The sequence below is a fragment of the Myodes glareolus genome, chromosome 1 (genome assembly GCF_982192425.1).
Source record: "Myodes glareolus chromosome 1, mMyoGla1.1, whole genome shotgun sequence".
Lineage (NCBI taxonomy): Eukaryota > Metazoa > Chordata > Mammalia > Rodentia > Cricetidae > Myodes > Myodes glareolus.
In genome coordinates this window covers 93,109,334-93,120,858 of record NC_142026.1, presented here as the reverse complement: position 1 = coordinate 93,120,858, position 11,525 = coordinate 93,109,334, and positions in this window count along the sequence as shown.

Here is an 11,525-nt window from a genome sequence, read left to right as displayed (position 1 = left end):
GTGTGTGTGTGTGTGTGTGTGATTGTCAATAACTTCCTAACAGTGGCTCCTTGGTGACTCTTACACTACATTTTTCTTGACCTGAACAAGTTTTTTATCTTGGAATTATATCAGGGTTCTCTGAAAGCACAGCGATATTTGAAAACAATCCAGGTGTTTATTTGCTGTGATTGTCTCTATCTTTCATGTTTGAACATCCATCATTAATGTTAGTTAAAATGGTTAAACTATTAAAGATGCAAACTTACAATTTTAAATTCTGAGAGCATGGAATTGATAGCTCTAGACCCTAAAATGCCTTGGGAACTCTACCTGAAGATCTAGATAGGAGCACACACAAAAGTACTTGAAGTGAGGGTTCTCAATTTCAATGGGAGACCTGAAAACACACCCAGTGATATTACCTGTGCCTATATCTGCAACTTATCAAGCCAATTCAACCACACAAGCCATTATCCTGGGTGGAGTTTATTAAAGGCCAAATTATTGCTCATATTGTGGTTATCTTCAAAAATGACTTTAACCTTTCCAATTTTCAAACACTTTTAAAACAGTGAAATATACAATAAGAATTCTTTATTTACATTATTTACTCTTTTTGGTTCATAACTACATGGGTCCAGCCCTTGCAATGTGTCCCCAAAATTTTCCCAGGAGCTGTGGGAGCTTGTTAGCTCTGTTGACACACCAGCTTCCAAATGTCCAAAGAGATATCACAACAGAAGGGATGGGTGTTCACATGCACGTGTTCACACATACACACACACACACACACACACACACACACACACATACACAAAGAAAGAGGGCGAGGGGGGGAGAGGGAGAGGGAGAGAGGGAGAGAGAGAGAGAGAGAACCCACTAACCCATCTTTTCTTGTTTTATATTCACTTCTCGTAGTACAGTCATTCAAAGAAGAGTCATCAAAGCGGCTCATTCCACGTCAGTAGTCAGAATCCTATCATGATAACATGAGGCTGTAGCAGAAGATGAATCCAGGCAATAGAGAGCATGCTACACTCAGAAGCTGATAGATGTCCAATAAGCGATGAGCGATTGAATGAGCAAATCACTATTTCATTATGATATCAGAGTTTTCCTGGTGTGTTAAACTTAGCTTCCTATTTCTTTCTCTTCTGTAATGGGCTCTCAAGCAAGAGATTCTAAGATCTTTTATGTAAAATGGCCTTTGATGGCCAATTCACCAGACAGACATGGTCACCAGCATTAGAAGCAGTGCAGGATTTTGCTGGGATCCTCAATGCCCACTATACTTTAAATAAATTGCAACTGCAACTTCTAAGCACGGAAGGATAACTTCAAAGTCAATTCTTCAAGAACTTCTTGTGTTAGTTACCCAATGGCACTGTTCTCCATGCTTTGCAATAGATAATAATAAGTCAGCAATTGTCGACACCTACTTACGTAAGAGCTGTTGGCCCTACATAGTGTAGATCCTTAAATTCTCTCTATCAAGCTGCTTAGTTTTATACCTAATTAAGCATGCATTGAAATTGCAAGTTTCAAAAACAATGACCAAAACAATAAAGTAATTGCCATTATCATCACATTAAATCATTGCTTTGAATATTCATTGTTTTATAATTTTACAAGGGAAAGTCTTAGTTCACTAATGGCATAGAAATTAGAGCTCATTTTTGTTGTTAATTATACTTGAATTCTACCTCTTTTGCATGTTAATGCCTCTTATCCTGGGAAAGTGCCAGACAGAATGTGGTAGATATTTATGAAGTGGGCAGTTCCTAAGACCAGGGATTCAATAGAATGACAGGTATCTATAGATACACAATACCCCAATATTGATTAGGAAAATCCTTCATTTACATTCAAATAGACACATTTAAGAAATAACTACTATTAAATACTAACTAAAGAATGACTGAAATTAATTGTTTGAATAAAGTTCTGAGTATGAAAATAAAATAAACAGACCAAGGACAATCCATTCATTTCTGCTCTCTAATGGCAAAGCTAGCAGTGAATTAAAAATGTTATTCTATGAATCAATCTAGTTAATTGCTGCATCTCAAATGGCTGATTGGACAATATAGACACAGGCACATCCTTTTGGAATACATTTTGATGGAAGAATAATTTTGAATAGTCACCAAATAAAGAAGCAACGACCGTAATTACATGAAAAGCTCTTGACTTTTGCCTACGTCAGCCACTGGAGCTACATCTACCTGTCAAGGCAGGCTGGCAGGCAAGGTTGGCATTTATTCACTGAATTGTTTCAGTATCTCATAGACCATTCCCTCAGAGAAGCAAGAGGTGTTTGGATCAGTATCTACCCCTGCGGGGATTGAGGAGAGAGCTGAGAGGCAGAAAGCCTGCTGACACATACCATTGTCAGTGACAAAGCTGTAGCTCAGAATGTGGAGCCCCACCATCCATGACACCCAGTTCTATTTGTGTGTATTTCATGGTCATAATTGCACTCAAAAAGAACTGTTTTCATGGAAATTCTTGGGGAGAAAGGGAGTTAACATGGAGGAAGACAAAATTCATGACCTTAAAGTGTTAGGCAGGAGTCCTGAGAAACTGAATTTACAATGCAAAACAAGGAATGGATCTTCTCAAGTTTAATGTAAGAGCATGTATACAACATGATAGCATTTTTTAGAAACATGGAGAACATGCCTAATGCGGAAAGCTGTTGTATTATAAATATTCTTTTACTTATTTAAATTAAATGTGAAAAATAAAAATGCCATTGTTCCTTGTGCCCCTCTGTTCTTCCATAAAGAGGTTATCAAATAGGGAAGACATATATAAAGGTGAGAAAATAGAAGAGGGTTCTTGGTTTACAAACCATTCAGAAGTACAAGCTTCAAGCTCAGACATGGGTGAATTCTTTTCTTTTACCCTTTGATGGTCAACATGTGGGTTCTCGATACTGATTATGTAGAATGTTAGAGAATTCTATATAATGTCTCATTTATATTTTCAGAGACTCCAATATGCTTGATCTTGGAAAAAGCTTGGATATTTCGATGTTCATTTTCAAATCACCCAAGGTAATCTTGATGTACAGCCTGGATTGAAAGCTAGGTCCTAAGATGTGAGTATTGGCATTACTGCTGTGCAAATTTACCATACCTGGTGTATGATGACTTTGACATTTCTTCTGTATTATAAGCAAATATATCACCTATATCCCCTTTATCCTGGTTGATGCATAACTGATATCACAGTAGATGATAAAATTTCAAATAAAAATGCCACCTACTTATTAAATGGTACCAACAATCTCTAAAGTTCATTACTTGTAGAAAAACAGTATCGGATGCACAATGCATTCAGACAGCAGCAGCTAAGGATGGTATTTGATAGACCCTTGTAGTATGTGGTCTATTGTGGGGAGGATGAGGAAGGCCATTTCCTTAAAACCTCACTTCAACAAAGAGGCCAAACATTGCTAATGACAAAGCTGACACTGTTTGCAAATCAAGCTGAATGGCTCATCCTGCAGACTCTGGCACATAGCACACACCTTGACACATCCTGCTCTAAACACATTGGAACTTCAGGAACTGATAGCACATGCTCCAAAGATGCAGATCAGGAGAAGGGTGCTTGTCTCACACATGCCAGGTCCTGGGATCAAACTTTGGCACTGGAAACAAATGTAACTTGGTCTACTGCAGCAGATCAGTAATCACAGAGAGTCCCAAGGCTGGAGGACTGAAAGCTCAAGGCCTTCCTGGGATACAGGGTGTTGCACCTTGTAGTGGTACAAGCCCTTTGATGTTTAAGAATGCATGACATCACCTCTTGACATAAATTCTTTCACATCAGAATTTCAAGGTGTGCTTTCAATGGGTTCATCTTGCTCATCCTGATCAATTCTTTGGAGAAACAAAAGTATGGGAAGCACAGGCCAGCAAAGAAAATCCACTTTTGAACAGAGCAAACAAGAGAAAAAGTGCAGGGTTGCTAATCCATATTCCCATGGAATGCTTTGGCTTCAATATTCCTTTTGAAAAAATGTAGCTTCTCTAGTAAGTTGGTCACACTCCAAGAGGAATTAAGCTTGAAAGATAACAGAACTTCAAAAGCCAAATTGAAAAGACCAGACCTGAGGCTGTGAAGGATGCTCAGAAGAGAAGGGCTTTAACTCAGCTTTCAAAGCATGTGCTCCTTCCTCTTTGAAAGTTTCCGACACTTTCAGGGTTGCTGAAGATTTTCCCACCCGTGACATCTTTCATCCAAAACCCATGAAATAACAAAAATCTCTTTCCAGTTAGAAGAGGGAGAAAGTGTGAAAGCGAGTTAAAGTAAGTTGCTTTGGTGCTGCTTCTTCTAGGGTGAGCAGGTCACCTCTAGGAGGGGTTGCTTGAGCGGTGTCACAAGGAAAATTAACAAGATGCACATCCTACTGTGAGTGGAGTGAGGCCCGGCTGTGCTTGGATGTGATTTGTCTCCCAGGGGAACCTACACCAGAAGTTTGATCCTAGGTGATGACTGATCGTAGTGACCCTTTAAGTGGTGGGGCTTAAACGAATGACCTTAGACAAAAGGAGGTGCTACCCTATGAAGGTATTAAGGCAGTTCTTGTGGGATTCAAAGATAGTCACTGCAATAGCAAGCAGATACGAGGAGAGCCTTTCTTTCAACTCCTCTGACAGTGTGATCTCTTTCTGCTGCCCACAGTCCCGCCATTGTGGGCCTTCTTTTCTTAATGACTTCACTAGATTCAAACTAACACAGGTGTCATGCCCTTGACCTTCCAGAACTGTGAGTTAAATAAATCTATCTTCTTTAGGAAGTGCTCCTCTTTGGGTATTTTAATATTCTGAGAGAAAACAGGTGACTATGGGTTCAATCAAACACCCTCAGAAGGGAAGTGGAAACTGTTGCCAGTAACATACTTCCATGACTGACTTCTCAAGAGCAGTAAATAATAATTATAATCATAATGGAAAACTGGGAGGTAAGAATGCAAGGTTTGAATTAAGTTTTAACAATTTTATTCACGCCTTTTGCAGGATACTCCCTTTACCCATAATCCTTCATTTTCTGCTTGTTTGTAAGCAAACTCTGCTAATTGCTCTATGTTTAGTGAATAATCAATGCATTTACCATTGAGACTAAACCCAATCCTGACCACAATGATCATAAAGCTCACAGTGCACAACTTCTCTTGTCCAAGGCAGTCTTTGCTAAACTCACTGATGAGCACATGAGAGACAGCAGTCAACAAAGTGCCTGCCACAAAGGGCTTGAGAGCAGGCCATATGCTAGACACAAGAAATGTGACAGTACACGGCACAAAATTCCTCCTCATGAGGACCTGCGTGCTAGGCTCAATATGGGCAGAAAGATGATTTCCAAACCGAGGAACCTCGTCCTCAAGAAGCAGCCTTCCTAAGCCCCTGTGTCACGATTACTTAAATATCTACATCAATATTCAAGGATGCTCAGTATCAATATTGGCCTGTGGCTTCCTTGGGCTGTCTTTGTGCAGATTCTCTGTCACTTCTATGCTGGCCTGAAGGGAGGCAACAGGTGTCGCTTACAGTGTCTACAACAGGTGCTGAAGGGACACTGGACTCTGCACAGCCTTTTTCTTCTCTCCAATCCCATCTGCCTTGCTAAAAACCATTAGGTTACTTCTGAAAGCTAGCCACCAAGGTCTACGTCCTGATTTGGCCACTTCCTCCTCCTGAAGCTGACTACCAAAGTCTTTCAATCAAATGCCCCCTTTGCTTCACCTAATTAACATGCCCAAGTAAAATTAAACACCTCCCCCTAACACAGGGCTTCCTCCTTTACCATTACGAACTGCTGTTTGCCTATGTGCCATGACTGTCTCCCCTCTATCCAGAGGTAGTCCTTTGTCCCTCTGGGACAAATAACAAATATCTCTTCCCCCTTTTCCTTGTTCCTTTCCCCTTCTCCATAATTTCTATCTCCTTTGCCACCATATATTAGACCATTCTAAAACAGACATCCCCTTTTCTTCCTCTGAAAAAAATCACACCTGCAAGGTCATTTGCTGCTGTTTTCTGCCCTGCTTAATAAAGGATCTCTCTGTGAAAGCAGGTGTTGGGGTGTGGTCTGTGCCTAATTGTGGGGTCTGGGAGGAAATTCCCCGCTGTGTGGGGCTCTCCATCAGGTGCCACCACATTCTTTTCTGTGATAGACAGATAGTGGCTATTGTAGGCTCTGGAGTCCTTATGGCCTGTGTGAGACTCCACAGCATTGTCTGAAAGCTATCAGACAATGGAGACACAAACGGATATGGTGGAATGGCAGTTGCTGTTGATGAGAGAAAAGCAGATCTCTGGAGCAGAACTTCGTCTGCGGGTTTCTGTGTGCTACCATCTGCTCTTGAATAATCCATGAAGCATCTGGACCATGAAGACTTGATAGATGCTAGTTGGAAAATGGGTAGGTTCACCTCAAATTCATCTGTTGAACCCTGCCGCCGGTGTGTTGTATAAGAAGGGATTGCCTTCCAGGGATCAGGAATCAGTGTCGCATGAAAGAGCCCAGGTAGGCCTCCTTTCTGCGTGTGCCATTTTGAGGACAGAACAAGGTGGTGCTGTGTGCGATCTAGGAAGAAAAAGAACACCAGAGACCTGGAGACCTTAAAGTACTATAATCTTCACTTTGGAATATGAGAAACACATTTCTGCTAAGGGGTTCTGTTACTGAAGTCTAAAGAAACAGCAATCAAAAACGTCCCTATGCATGGTAGAAAATCTCCGATGCTTCTCCCTAAAGGGCACGAGATGTGCCAAGGGTCATGGGACATGCTCATGACTCCAACATTTGGAGGGCAGACACAGATGGATCAGATAGATCCTGAGTTCAAGATCAGACTCGGTAAGACTGAGAACTACCAAGACCCTGTCTCAAAACAAAACAAAACAAAAACAAAAGATAAAGAGGAGGAAATCCAGATTTCTTCATATGCTAATGAGTCTGGAAACTGAGAGCAGTGTTGAAGTTGGGTCCGCCCCCTCCCAGTGACTCACTTCCTCCCGCTGGGTCCCACTTCCTAACATCCCACAAGCACCGAAATAGCACCATCAACTGGAGACCAAGCATTCAAGCATGTGAGCCTGTAGGGGCTGCTTCTCACTCGGACCATAACAAGCTGTCCCCAGCTAGCAGACATGACCTGGAATAAGATAATACCTCCCTGGGACCTCCACGGGATTTGTATCTAAAGCTCCTTCTCCTTATATAAGAGCCTAATTAACCCACTTAAAATGAAAGTGAACTTGTATTTCTCCAGAAATATTCAGTGTATCTTTTTATTCCATACTTAAACAGACATCAAGAGGAAAGGAAAACACTGGTTTTTGGGTTTTGATTGTTTGAGTGGCACAGCAGCAAGTGAATAACACCATTTGTCTTGCTGACAAATTGACCAGGTTTGCGACATTTGCTGATACAGTGGTGTAAATGATCATCATAGTTTCAAGCTACCACGCTGTAGCCCCATCCTGTAGAGCTGCAGGGAAACGTACAATGGAGTACAACTACACCGTAGTTCTATCACACCACACAGCAGCTAGGGAAGTCTTAAAATGTCGCTAATGGTAATGTGGGCTAAAACTATGAGTTAGTACATTTAGTATTATATTTAATGTGCTGTGTTTAATTATAAGTATGTGATTTAAATGTTAATTTATATGTATAACAACTGACTCTTAAAATTCCTACTTATAAGCTGTGTTTCAAGAGCTTGTGTGAACCAGTTACAAGTCTCTACGGATTGCCATCCATTGTCTTCCAAGCATTATGACCAGAAAGAGAAGTGGGGGGAACAAACTACTATCTTTGTAAGCAAGTCAAATTTTTGAACAATAAGCCAAAGGAATTTATCCTGTAACATTTCAGCTACTGTTTACAGTCAACTGTGACTGTAATTTGGTTAGTCGGGGTTATTGTTTCTTCTTACAACAAAACATGGTTTTGGCATTCTAATAAGCAGTACCAGCACCGAGTTAGTACAGAGGTCACTCAGTGCAATAGGAAAATGTGTGAGCTTGTGAGTGTGTGTGTGTGTGTGTGTGTGTGAGAGAGAGAGAGAGAGAGAGAGACAGAGAGAGACAGAGGCAGAAAGAGAGAAAGAGCTCATGCACATGTGTGTCCAAATGCATTCATACATGTATGTGGAAGCCATAGATGGTATTACTTGAGTGGTATCCACCTTTTGGGGGGGGCACTTATTGACTTCTACCCAGGAATACCACCATATCACCCTTTTGGTGTTGTTCTTGTTGTCTGTTTTAAAAGCGAAGTTTTTCTTACGACCTCAACTGGCTGGTCACTAAGCAAGCCCCAGTGATCCTGTTGCCTCTACCTCCCCAGGGACATTGCATGTCCCTGCCACCACACCCCACTACTTATGTGGACACTGAAGATTAAACTCGAGTCTCACTCTTGTGCACAATCACTTTATTGACTGAGCCATCTCCCTAGCCCCATTTTAAAATGTTTTCAATTTTAAAATTTGAAATTAATACTATATTTTCCCAAAATTGTGGACAGCACATGAATAAATGCATTTTATAATTCAAGTATTGTGGATACTTACTAGATAATACTTAATACTTTACACAATCTTAGAATGACTTCGCGGTCATTGTCTGAAATCCTGAGTGGTCAGCCCTACAAGAAGATGCTAAAACTGACTCCTGTCATCTACTTTGAGCAACAGTAGGCTTTTGTTTGTTTGTTTTTAAGAGTATAGATACTGCTGTGTGCAGTGTGACATTCCCTGGGTAGATGTAAACAAATACCTATTTGCCTCACAAGAAATGACTCCACCTAAATTTAGCGTGGTGAACCAATCAGTTCATTGGAGTTACATGCAGGGCATGGGTGCTTCCATGAAAGGCCCATCCAGCATAGATGATGACTCTCAAGAAACTGCATCCATGGTTCTCCCTGCATCCACGGATCTCATGGACCTTCTTGCTCAGGCTCCACTGAAGATGGGCCTTCTGTCCCCTAGCACTGTTCACTCTGAGGGCACCTTGGAGAGGGACTCCCTGGCTCCTGTAACCTTCTGAGCTTCCCAAGTCTTTTAAGCTGGTGGCTTCCCTCCTCCCTCCAGGAAAGAAGATTTCAATTCAGAAGAAATAGCTAAACAAGATAACAAAAATCATTTCCTTTATTGCTGCATTGTAAAATTAATCTCATATGTCTTTTCATACAGTATTGTGGTTTAGGAAAGAATGGTATCTATTACTTTTAATTATGACATCAACGCAGCATGTTACACTTCAATCCGTGTTCGCTTTGGACCATACAGGAAGGTATAAGAATGGTGAGCCACTTATCTGAAAATCTGATGTAGTATTGACTCTGCCTCCTCCCATCCTCACAGTTCTGCTTCTGTGGTCCTGTCCATCAGCAATTTCCCTCTACTTTCTTGTGGATTCTTCCATTTCCTCCCCTTCTTTTCTGTCCCCCAGCAAGAGAGTTGAGGAGATACCAGAGAGGAACTTCGACATGTGTCTTCGGTCACAGTGCCCTACACATCATAAGAACCTAGGGGTTAAGTAGTGACTAAAGAGATAGAGCAGGTACAATGGGCAAGGACCAGAGATCCCTTATTCTGCATGCAGATAGAAAAGAGAGTATGATGCATGTGTGTGGCTTATATGAACGTGTGTGAGGGACAGCTTGTGCCTGTGCAGAGGCCAGAGGAAGACTTCAACCATTCTGGTGTATCACTCTTTGCCTTGCTTTCTTGACATAGGGTCTCTCTTTGGGCTAGTTGATGAAAAGCCCCAGAGAATCTGATATCTTTGCCCTCTGAATCACTGGCGATGCAGTCACATGGTCATGGCTGTTTTTTCACCTACATGATCATCACATCAGATAAAGAAAACACCTTTGAAAAAACCCAACATTCTTTTGTGATAAGAGTTACTTGATAAATAAAGGTTGTCTGCTTTCCCCATATCTATAAATACTATACATATCTATAAGTACTTTCAATAAAGTACTTGAGATTTTAGCTACAGCAATAAGACAAATGAAGCAGATCAAAGAGATACAAATTGGAAAGAAAGAAGTCAAAGTATCATATTTGTAGCTGATATTATAGTATATAAGTGACCCTAAAAATTTCACCAGGGAACTCCTACAGCTGGTAAATACCTTCAACAAAGTGGCAACGTACAAGATTAACTCAAAAAATCAGTAACCCCCCATTTACAAATAACAAGTGAATTGAGAAAGATATGATGGAAACAACACGTTTCAAAATAGCCTCAAATAATATAAAATATCTTGGTGTAACTTTAAGCAAGCAGGTAAAAAGTTTTGCATGACAAAAAATTGAAGAAGATATCAGAAGATGAAAACTTTCCCCATGCTTTTGAATTGGAATGATCAACATAAAAAAATGACAATCCTACCAAAGGAAAGCTACATATTCAATGCAATCCCCATCAAAATCACAACATAATTCTTTACAGACCTTGAAAGGACAATTCTCAGCTTTATATGTAAAAAACAAACAAAAACCCATGATAGCTAAAACAACCCTGAACAATAGAAGAACTATTGGGAGAATTGCCATCCTTGATTTCAAGTTGTACTGAGAAGCTATATGAATAAAAATTGTATGGTATTGGCGCAAAAACAGACACATTGACAAGTGGAAGAGAATATAAATCCAGATACACTGAATATGATAGAAGAGAAAATGCAGAAGAGCCTTGAAAGACTGGCACAAGAGACAACTTTCTGCACAGAATATAGATAGCACATGCATTTAGAGCAACAATTAATAAATAAGACCTCATGAAACTAAAAAGATTCTGAAAGGCAAAGGACATGATCAGTGAGACAAAGTGGCAGTCTACAAAAATAGGAATAGACTTTTTACCAATTCGACATCTGATAGAAGAATAAAATAAAAAGTATATAAAGAACTCAAAATCTAAATATTAAACAACAAATAATCCAATTAGCAATGGGGTACAGATCTAAACAAAGAATTCTCAAGAAGAATGTCAAGTGGTTGAGAACCACTTAAAGAAATGTTCAACATCCTTAGCCAATAGGGAAATGAAATCAAAACTACTTTGAGATTTCATCTTATATCTGCCCAAATGACTAAGATCAATAACAAAAGTGGCAGTTCATGCTAGTGAGAATATGGAGCAAGGGGAACACTTCCACCATGGTGGAAGTGTAAGCTAGTACAGCCACTATGAAAATCAATATGATAGATTCTCAGAAAACTAGGAATTTATCTACTTCAAGACCCAGCTATTTCACTCTTGGGCACATACCCAAAGGTTGCTCTATCCTACCACAAGGACACTTGCTAAACTATGTTCATTGCAGCTTTATTCACAATAGCCAGGAGCTGGAAACAACCAAGATGTTCTTCAATCTAAGAATGGATAAAGAAAAATTGGTACATATGCACGATGGAGTATTATTACCTGGTTGCTGTATTTTTTAAATGATATTGTGAAATTTGCAGACAAATGGGTGGAGCTATGAAAAGTGTCATTCTG